The sequence below is a fragment of the Larus michahellis genome, chromosome 2 (genome assembly GCF_964199755.1).
Source record: "Larus michahellis chromosome 2, bLarMic1.1, whole genome shotgun sequence".
NCBI lineage: Eukaryota > Metazoa > Chordata > Aves > Charadriiformes > Laridae > Larus > Larus michahellis.
In genome coordinates this window covers 34,622,669-34,633,263 of record NC_133897.1, presented here as the reverse complement: position 1 = coordinate 34,633,263, position 10,595 = coordinate 34,622,669, and positions in this window count along the sequence as shown.

The following is a 10,595-nucleotide window of genomic DNA, read 5'->3' as shown; positions in this document are numbered from 1 at the left end:
ATCAATATACTCCACAATGTCATTATCGTTTAATTTTTACAACCCTGTAGTCGGGTTTACTGCAGCAGCTATTCCAGTGTACCTGATCTCTGCAGGCGTTTTCAGAATTACTTCAGTGACAGCAGGACCAAGTCTGTAATACTTGACACCAGTACCTGCAGACATGCACGGGAAGAAGTTGATCACAGAATCACAGAATGGTAGGGGTTGGAAGTGACCAGAGACCATCTAGTCCACCTGCCCTGCCACAGAAGGTTCACCTAGGGCAGGTGACTTTTGAATGTCTCCAGAGAAGGAGACTCCACAACCTCTCTGGGCAGCCTCTCCAGTGCTCTGGCATCCTCAAAGTAAAGAAGTTTTTCCTTATGTTCAGATGGAATTTCCTGTGTTCCAGTTTGTGCCCATTGCCCTTTGTCCTGTCATTGGGTACCACTGAAAAGTGTCTGGCCCCATCCTCTTGACACCTGCCCTTTAGATATTTATAAGCATCGATGAGATCCCCTCTCAGTCTTCTCCAGGCTAAACAGACCCAGGACTCTCAGCCTGATAGTTTAAAATATTTTTTTCAAATAAACATGACTTTAAAGAACCCAAAATAGAAGAGAAATATTCACAGATATGAGCATTTCTATAATACCACAGCAATCTGTTGAGAGACTTCTGTTTTACCTACCGAGGAGTGAGAAATGGAAGTCGAGAGAGGATGAGTAAGGAACAACATAGGGGGTTCAAAGAATGAAGAGGGACATTTTTTCTTTTGCAGATTGACCAGTGGAGCAGGAAATGTCTTGTACATGACTTAGGAGTTTAAGTCAGGCAATTTCTTTATACATGGAAAATATTAGCTTTCAAGTTGTGTGCAGGGCAGACAAGCTAGTTGGCCTACACCTTAATCTCTCTACAACTAATGTGATAACTTGTGGAGGATGTCAGAAACTTTACGTTCCTTTCTGTGAGAAATGCATCTAACTTGATTTCTGTCCTGTTGGAAAAAAGTCAAGTTAAAATATTTCCTTTTGCCACAGAATGTCAACATCAAGTTAATAGTTATTATTATATATAGAATAATTTCACATCAATCCACAAAAAATGGAAAACAAAATGACTAAGAGGAAATAAAGCAAATCTTTCACATTTTTTTAATTAAAAGTTATTGAAATCAAGTCATTCCCATCCAATTCATATTTTCTTGAAAGAACTATTCTCTCAAAATCGTTTGACCCTATCTATTTATAGATGTTGTTTGTACTGCTCTTCTTATTTGTTTCTTTTTGCATTACTGCTCAAATAATTTCATATTGTGATTTATGCTCATATGGCAACACGAAGGATTGAAGCCAGCGACATCTATTAAAATAGCCTGTGTCAGAGATTATACTGTATTTACCTCATCCTGAGGCATTTTCCTGTGATCTCTTTAAATTAATTTAATTTGAAAAATGTTGTTCTGGAGCTAAAATACACTGAATAACAGTCGGTTGTTTTGGAAACTGAATAACAAGAAATAACTTCATCCCTTTTTGTCAAGCTACTAATTGTTTTGTTTATTTAAATTAAGAAAACTGTATGCCTACAGACATGTTATGAATTCTCAAGATTATACAGCATTCTCTCTGCCCAGCAGCAAGGATTAAAAAAAAATAAATCTGTAATTAATGTTTCTCTTCACCTACTTTTGTAAATGGAGAGCAAAAAATTTAAACCAAAAAGCAATCCTTTGTTTCCAAAAAAGGAAAGGCTGGTTTAGTGGCTCTTCAGTTAATTGGAGGCCTTTATCCGGCTTGAAACGAGAGTGGAAGTCAGGGACGTAGCCTGTCCTCAAGAGCTGGGGTGCTTCTCATGAACCATCTCACAAGGGAACATTGCTTAGATCCAATAAACAGTTGGGGACCTTCTTTTTAATGAAGATACTCTCTTGCTGACAGGCTCTGGGCAGAAGCATCATCGTGTCTGTTCAAAACCACAGAAAATTGTGCCTTGAGCTGGCATCACAGCAAAGCCCTACTGACTCAGACCTGGAGTGACAACACTTACTGCTTTCTTCTACGTGAACAAACGGCACTGGAGCAGGCACAGTGCTGACGTGTAACAAGAACCAGCCTCTGAGAAGGGCATGCTCTAAATCGAATCAGACAAAAAGGAAAAGTGCAAGGATTATTTCTATTTTACAAATGGGAAATGCAGTACAAAAATAAGAGCTTTGTGAGAGGGCTCACATGGTCTCAATGTGCATAAATACCTGAAGGGAGAGTGCAAAGACGACAGACCAGGCTCCTTTCAGTGGTGCCCAGTGGCAAGGTAAGAGGCAATGAGTACAAACTGAAACACAAACCTGTCTGAGCATTAGGAAACACTTTTTTACAGTGAGGGTGACTGTCCCTGGGCACAGGCTGCCCAGGGAGGTTGTGGACTCTTCATCCTTGGAGATATTCAAAAACTGTCTGGACATGGTTCTGGGAAACCAGCTCTAGGTGTCCCTGCTTAAGCAGAGGGTTTGGACCAGATGACCTCCAGAGATACCTTCCAACCTCAATCATCCTGTCATTTTGTGATTCCATCTCAGCAGAAAATCTGGAAACTGACCCTGCCACTGCTCACCCTCAGGCCAATGGCGGAGGAAGACCCTTACGCTGTGCCTCTGAGCTTAAGTTATTTGTGGAGTATTTTATTCACACATTTTTATGTGACTAAATGAGAAGCAAATATTCTGATCCTTATATCTACTTAGATCTCTTTATGCTGCTCTGGAAATGCAGATTCTTCTCATTTTTACGTCTGCTGAGGGCACACTAGTTTCAGTCGCATGGTGATTATAGTGATATAAGGGAACGCAAAGTGTATCTGGATAGGGATTTTTTTATTTAACTTTAAATGTGACTATGAATTTGGCTTAGTAAATTTGTGGCATATTTCACTAGCCTCACAGATTTTACTCTGGTGAATGTTTTCTGGGTTTTTTTCAAGTTGTGATGCCCTGTTTTCTTGTTTATCAATATTATATAGATAGGGCCATATACAAATAGCTTATCTGTCTTTGCATGCTAGGAAAATTTCAGAAAAGGCTTTGTTTAGATCCTAAACAAGTAGGAACATCTTGTGGTTGACATACTTAAATTATTTGAATGCCTAACAGGGGCAATTGCCTTCTTTGAAAGTGCAAATATTCCTTCTAAATCAATAACCAGAAGGAGGAGCATTAAATAATTTGAAGCAATGCTAAAAGAGATATAGTATAAAAAGACAGTCTCCTGTAATTTTTTCTATATTCTTCAAATTCCATATCTTTGTAATATATATCTACAGTGAGAGGAACCATAAATGAATTGTGAACGACAAGACAATCTTCTAGGGGTGATGGTTTTCCCTGAGGTACTACAGCTCTGCGAAATAGCTGGTGAATAAAAAGGTGTATGTGATGTGGTAGCAGTAGGCAAAGTTAAAAACCATAATTATTCCGTAGTTAAATATGGGTGCAGGAGGCTTTTACTCTTATCCGTTCCCACAGGTTAGATTCTTGGATGATAATTCATTGGTTCACATCCACCAGATATAAAACAATTAATACACTCAATGCTTAATTCTAACTTAACTCTGTAAATGACAGAAATTTATTTGTTTTATCTATGTTGAGTTGCATTTAACCACGTGAGCTGGGAACCAATTAAAATGTGCTTATTTCAATGATGTTTTGTCTTTTCCTTGCAATACCCAAATACCACGGAAGAGTAAGGAGAAATCTATGCTGTTATTTTTAGACTGCTATTGAAGGGAGATGAGGTACCATGGCCAGAGGGAAAATATATTTTTCTGTTTATTATATTTAAGTGACCTCTCTTTTTTTCTCCAAGGTATTTTTTTCATAAAAGCATCTATTTCTGAACTGACACCATTTTTCATGTAGGCGTCTTGCAGGCATGGTACAATTTACATTATATTTTAATTTTGTTTTAATAATAATTTTAAATTATCTTTTTAAAAATTATGTGTACATTTAGCATTTCATTTTCAAAAGGAAAATACTGTTTTGGCATCATTTAATTTGGATTAAAAGTTAATTTTTGAGAAAAATACACAGCTCAACTGCATTAAAAATTATTCCTAATACACTTGGGAGAAAAGGCTCATATCAAATGTACTAAAAGGGAAACATCCTGAAATGTCTGGTGGGTCATAAAAATAGTTTCCACTTTTCTTTTTTCATGGATGTGTCAAAAGATGCGTAATCAGTGAGTTCTGGGGGTATGGTTTAAACTGAGAGAGCTTGGAAGCTTTGAACAACGATGAGGGAAATCACGCTGTTGTAAGAGACAGCCCGATCAGGACAAGTGAAACAAGAAATGTAAAAAGCAAGTGGCACTGAAGTCTCCTAGAGATGGCTGAGATGGCCTAAGGCAGTGCTCCTCCTCCCCTACCACAGGTCTCATGGAGTCTCTCTCTCTCCCTCTCAGAGTGGTGCAGTCCCAGCTGTGAAAGAAAGTGTTATTCCCATGAAGATAAGCTGCTCTGTTCCATCAGAGGCTGCGGTGCTCACAGGTGCACGTTAAGGAAGGCATGAGAGACTCTCTGAAAGCTTTTAAAATACATATTTCTATTGTTTTATTTCAAGACACTTTGATTTTCTCTCTACACCCACAAAAAAAAACCCCAACGCTCAAAAATAATTATGCGCTAATAAGCAGTTTTTAAAGTAGTTTGGTGTAATTATCATATGGAGATATAACACACAATGTCAAAAAATGTATCAGGAACACACATTGGGGAATGAGCATTGAATCGGAAACCAAAACACAGCTCTGTGATCACCTTTTCAAGATGGAAAGCACTAAGCAGAAGTGAAAATACAATTGCAATATGACTGTGTTAGAAATTATTACAAAATCTGTCTTTACTATCAGCTAGTACTCACTGTTCTTCTGGTTGGGAAGGTATGGGATTTTTTTGGATTGCTCAACTACAGTAATTTGCTGCCAGATGGATGCAATTTTAAGATCATTATTTGTAATCCTTCCTGTGCCCTCAGTATTTTATCTTGAAACAATTGCAATTAAGATGTTCCACAGCAGTTTTTTGCTGAGACACGTTCTTTTCTTGCTCACCCAGGTTAAAAACACTGCTAAATTAATCATTGTACAATTTAGCTAAGGAATGTAGCTTTCTTGATACGCTGTTATTTTTAACATTTAATTAGGAAGAGTCAGAGAGCTGATTAGCAGTACAGGATGATAGCACAGATCATTAAGACTCAGATGCAAACCTAAGTGCACTATCTTGTTCCACCACGGGCAGGTGGCAAGTGCCTGTGTAAGCAGAGCTCTCATGGCATGAAGCGCGGTGCTACCTGAGTGAGGGGAGATTTTGACGATGGGACCTGGTTTCTTTGTCGGATATGTGTGAACTGATCTGACTGAAACCCACGGGAACCGCATGCACCAAGGGCAGCCAGCAATCCAGAGGGCTCAAGGTGTGTCTCTAGGGATGGTTGCTTCAGATACACTTGCTCTTCAGAGCTGTAAGGACAGAATTCTAACTTATAATATTATGTCTATAGAATATACACATATAAAGCCCAGATGTGATTTTATTAGGTGTAATAAGAGCCAGGGTGCCTTTGGCCTCCTCCTGCTGTTAACACTGGCCGTGTTTGCATAAACTCCCTAATCCCATGACAGTGATGTGACGGGACAACTTTCCCAGCCAGACAGCAGATCTAGCTGCTGCCGCTAAACTGTCATCAATATACAGAAATTATTGACCAAAAATGGTCTCAGTTTTATAGATGGATGTAGTAGGATTTTAGTCTAGCAATATACCCTGTGTTGTTTCAGCTGTAAAAACTATTTGTAAGTGTTGACCAACTAATAGTCATTACACAGCTATACCCAATTCAAATGACATTTAATTCAGTAGAAAGATTTCTACCAACTAGACAAGGAAATGGATCAGACTACAGATCTTTAAGAAAATCATGTGTTACAGAAACTAACAACTTGCTGGGTGTAGTCCAAGAAAAACTATGATTTCCAGGCACGCTGACAAATCATTCTTTCAACTCTGTGCCTTCTGAGCTTACCGTTTTGAACTCCTTTTTCACTTTCCCCATACAGTGTCTTTCTTATAAAAATGATTATTACAATCTGGCAGAGAAAAGAGGTTGATGGAGGTATGTACGGTTGAAGGAAAAGCTTTTTGTTAACGATTAATTCCTATTTTTGACTAACATTGAAAAAATGGGAATAATTAAAGTTTAGTCCCCAAATACTTTCCTTATTATTTTGAATTTTTTTATTATTTTTTTCTGTACTCTACCTTGGGCACAAAAGTTTAATAATTATTCTGCAAAAGTATAATGCAACAAAAGAAAATCCAGTTCCAAATCTCCTCAAGTAACAGCCCAGATCCCCCATAATGAAGGACTTTGCTAGACACAATGCATCTCATCAGTAGAACAAATTGCTCAGTGGGAGATAGATTCTGATATAATTAAAAGAGCTGGCAAAGGGGAAATAACCACACTTCTTATTCATCTGCAAAAATATCCTAACAGGCTTCAGGTTAGGGCTCTTAACAGGGTTTGTCCCAGCTGTTACCTCTTTCATAACTCATCCAAAGAATATGAGCAGGCAACAGCTGGAGCCTGGACTCTGCCTTTTTCTACAGTGTATCAGATGCCAAAAATGGGAGCAGATACTGGTCCTGAGGTTCTTCAGTGCTCCTTTCTGGGTTGGCACTATTCCTAGTTACTGCAGCAGCATAAATCCCTATTATGCATGGGCTATACGGTCTGTCAGGCCACTTAACACGTGCAGGTTTGTTCTAGCCCTCGTTCAGGCCGTGCTCCAATTTAGGCAAATGTGAGCTTTGTGAATCTACCTGATGGAGACCGTAATGACTCTGATTCAGCAAAGCCCTTTAGCGCATATTTAGCTGTATGTGTGTTAGGTTCATAGTCATTCAGGAGAGCATTATTCATACGGTGAATTTTGAACACACTGTATGAGGGCTGATATTACTAAGACACCTTCTAACCTTTATTACTTGAATGCGCCACAGGATTCTAAAACATGATGGTAGATCTATAAGGCACAGAGGTTTCAGTTAGACACTCATTTCATGGCATTTTAGGTTCGAGAATGCTTTATTACAGCTTATACTGTAAGAAAATATTTTGACTGCATTCATATTGGAAGGGTTTAATTGAATCTCGATTTAATGGATTTCTGTGGAATATGAAACTTACCCCACAAAGTCAAGGCCAGAGACTGAAAGATGGCAAAATGTCAGACAGGTTATGTAAGTCATGCAATTCAAAGAGCACTTTAATTTACTATCCTGCAGAGACTGTTTATACATTCTGTTTATATAGCAAGACAGTAATGATGTTATCTCACTTTTGCTTTGTTTTGAACATCCAAGGTTAATGTATTAAAACAAAAAAGGGTGACAAAGTCAGGATTTTTCCTGGGCATTACGTTGAATAAATTATTTGGAATAAAGATTTGTGTTCCTGTTTTTATTTTGGATCAGTATGCTTAGTGTTCATCCCAACCAGCAGAGTAAATTGGTAGAGATTTCTTGCAAGCAGAGACAACATAAATGTCATTTTAAAACTGCTCAGTTTATTGCAAAGGACAAGATGAAAATGAGATGTGTTCAGAAGATGTCAGTGAGATCCTTGTGGCATACCTGGTACTAGGAACTATATCTGGAAACTTTTGTATGCTCACACCTAGTATGGCAGTCCATTACTTATAGTGCAATAGCTGCAAGACCATAGGCAGGTTTCAGAAATGGTCTGAACAAAATGCTCGGTCTCAGTAGATTTATTGATTACTGAGTGGAGTATAAGAAAGCACTAAGTAGCAATGGCTTTTTTAATTTCTAGAGCTGCTATAAGCATGCTATGTACTTCTATAACACCTCTTCATAGCTTAGCTTCACAGCTTCAGGATCGGAGCTATGAGGTGTACTTTAGAGCTATGGAATAACTTCTCTAGGGGTTCGAAATGAGAGTGAGAAATTCAAAGCGCATCTATTTAGTGTATTACGGCAGATCATCTTCTTGGCAAAGGTCCTAGATAAAACCTTTCTTTCTAACTTAGTTCCAGAAGTGTTGTGAAAATCATCCTCTGCTGTCCTGATTTTTTCAGAGCATCCTCTCCTACTAGGAGACCTTAAGAGATGCTTAGATGTGGACTGTAATATAGATGTCAGACAGAGAGAAGCTAGAGAGTTCAACAAAGACTCACTCCTTCAGTATAAGACCCTGTTTCCTGCTTCAGTTTCTCATACATAATAGCTTAAGTTAGTGGGTTGGTGGGGGGAGCAGATTATTTGTTCAGATGAAACAGGGACTTAATGGATCAACATGGATCCCTGTTCCTGCTGATGCACAGGTTAGAGTGTGCAAGGCAGTCTTTGCCCCAACACTTTCTAACTCACAGTCCCTTGGCATCAAAAGGAAAAGTCCTCAGCAAGGTTTTTTCTGAATTTTCTATCCAACACTATTTCTTCTTTTCCCTTCTTATGGAAAGAATGGCTTTATGTGACCCTTTTCTTCCCCTCATATATTCAAAATATTCATGTGTAAGAGCTTGGGTTTGTAGCAAGTCCATGCATACTTGCCAGGATAAGCAGGAGTCAAGAAGACCTTGCATTACTTTCCAAACACTCTCACTTGCCATTCCCTTCATGACCTACTGAACTGCCCCATTTTCTCTTGCAAGGCCCCAGCCCACCAAAATAACCACTGATTTCTCCTAAACTCCTCTACATCTATGAGCAGTGCTGATACTTCCCAGCCCTGACAGTCCCCAGCAATCCCTCTCAAGTCTCCTCCTCACCCTTTTCCAACAAGTTATGCTGGCATCATCACAACATTGCATTTGCTATCCCCAAAATAAGGACAAAGTGGGTAGGAAAATGTAACACTTGTCTACATTGTTAGGAAGACTACTTTTGGCTTTGTTTTCCTTCCTCATGGCAACAAACATAACGGGTTCCATTAAAATGTTTTCCCTCTCTGGCTTTTAGCATAAAACAACAGCTCAGCTCAGAATGATAAGCTGTTGGCCTCCAGTCTTGTCAGTCCCCAGCCTTTTTACTTCTGCTCCCCAAAAGCAAATAGCTCCAAGCCTTTTTTCTCCATGGTAGGGAGAACTTTTTCTTCATTTGTCTTTAATCCTGAATCCCATGGAAATCCCATGTCAAGATCATTTTTCTTTACATCTAGATCTTACTCAGCAGGGTACAATCCTAGACAGATACCATCTCCAGAAACCCCCCTCTTTAACAACTTAAATTAATTCCTCCTACTAAGCAGGGAAAGCTCCTTCTCAAAGGAAACTGTATGACAGGCCATCATTGTCCCAAACCACTTTGGAACTCTCCTATGTCCCTAGTAAAGAGCCTGTCCATCCTCTGAAAGAAGGTAAATATTTTAATGATTGTCTGATAAATATATACTTATTTCATACACATGGTGTTTGACCTTACAGTTCAAAACAGTTCCTAGAGCAACCAGTTTTTCCATTCTGCCCCAGATTCCCCACTGGGTGACATCTTCCTTTAGTGAATTAGAGGTGATGGGTCTATAAAACTCATCCTCTGGGTTACCGAATGTCATTTCATCCGATTTACATTCCCCAGATCTCTATGACAGCCTGTTTAGCACAGCGCTACTGCACCAAGAAATGCACAAGAACTGTTTTACAAGTATTGTAAACTTGTAACAGAGGAGTGCTTGTTTTAATTAGGCATTTCAGTGCTGTATATTATACTGATGAACAGAGCTGCTGGGTGAACATGGGTCTGTAGATTTGTCCAGAGGTCTTCACTGGCTGGGAATTACCTGCTGTGGAGTCAGGGAATCACTGCTCCTGGGAAAACTTACTCTTTTCTGATGATAATCCTTTCTTGCAGTTTCCACAGAAACCATATTAATGTAGAAAGAGTGTTTATTTAACAGGACATTGATGTTGGATGAAAGAGACCTTCTCGGCTCAGCTACAGACTTTTTGTAAAATGTTAGGCAAGTCACTTTAAAGGTCCTGTGACTCATATTCTTGTATGTAACATGAGGGTAAGTAATTTCACATGCACTCTTAATTAATGTTTTGATAAGTAGCAGGAGACTCAGAATATGTGCACAGATTTCTGATCTCTTCTACTGAAGGAGAATCCTTCTCCCATCCAATCGAGGTAGTAAAAGGTGCCTTGAGGGGACAGACTTTCTGACAGTTGTAGACAGAGGTGGTAGTTAAGAATAAATCCAAGAAAAACTAATTTATACCCACTTTTAACTCAGGCTACATAGAGTTCATCCAATTTTCATTATCAAACTGAAACTTGAAAACATGTGAAATTTTCCACCCAACATCAAAGACTGTCATAAATCCTCTAACTTCTCTTGAATGAAAACATGTGCCAAGTAGTTTTAGAATATGTCATCAGATTTTTGTGTGTTATAAACCCATACTTTAATGACTTAATCCAAGAAAAACAATTGTGACCTAACAACCTTAACAGTCACATAAGTGCCACAGATCCTAGCTTTGCTGGGGCTGAGCTACCCATTCAGCAGAAAGTTTGTCTGAGTA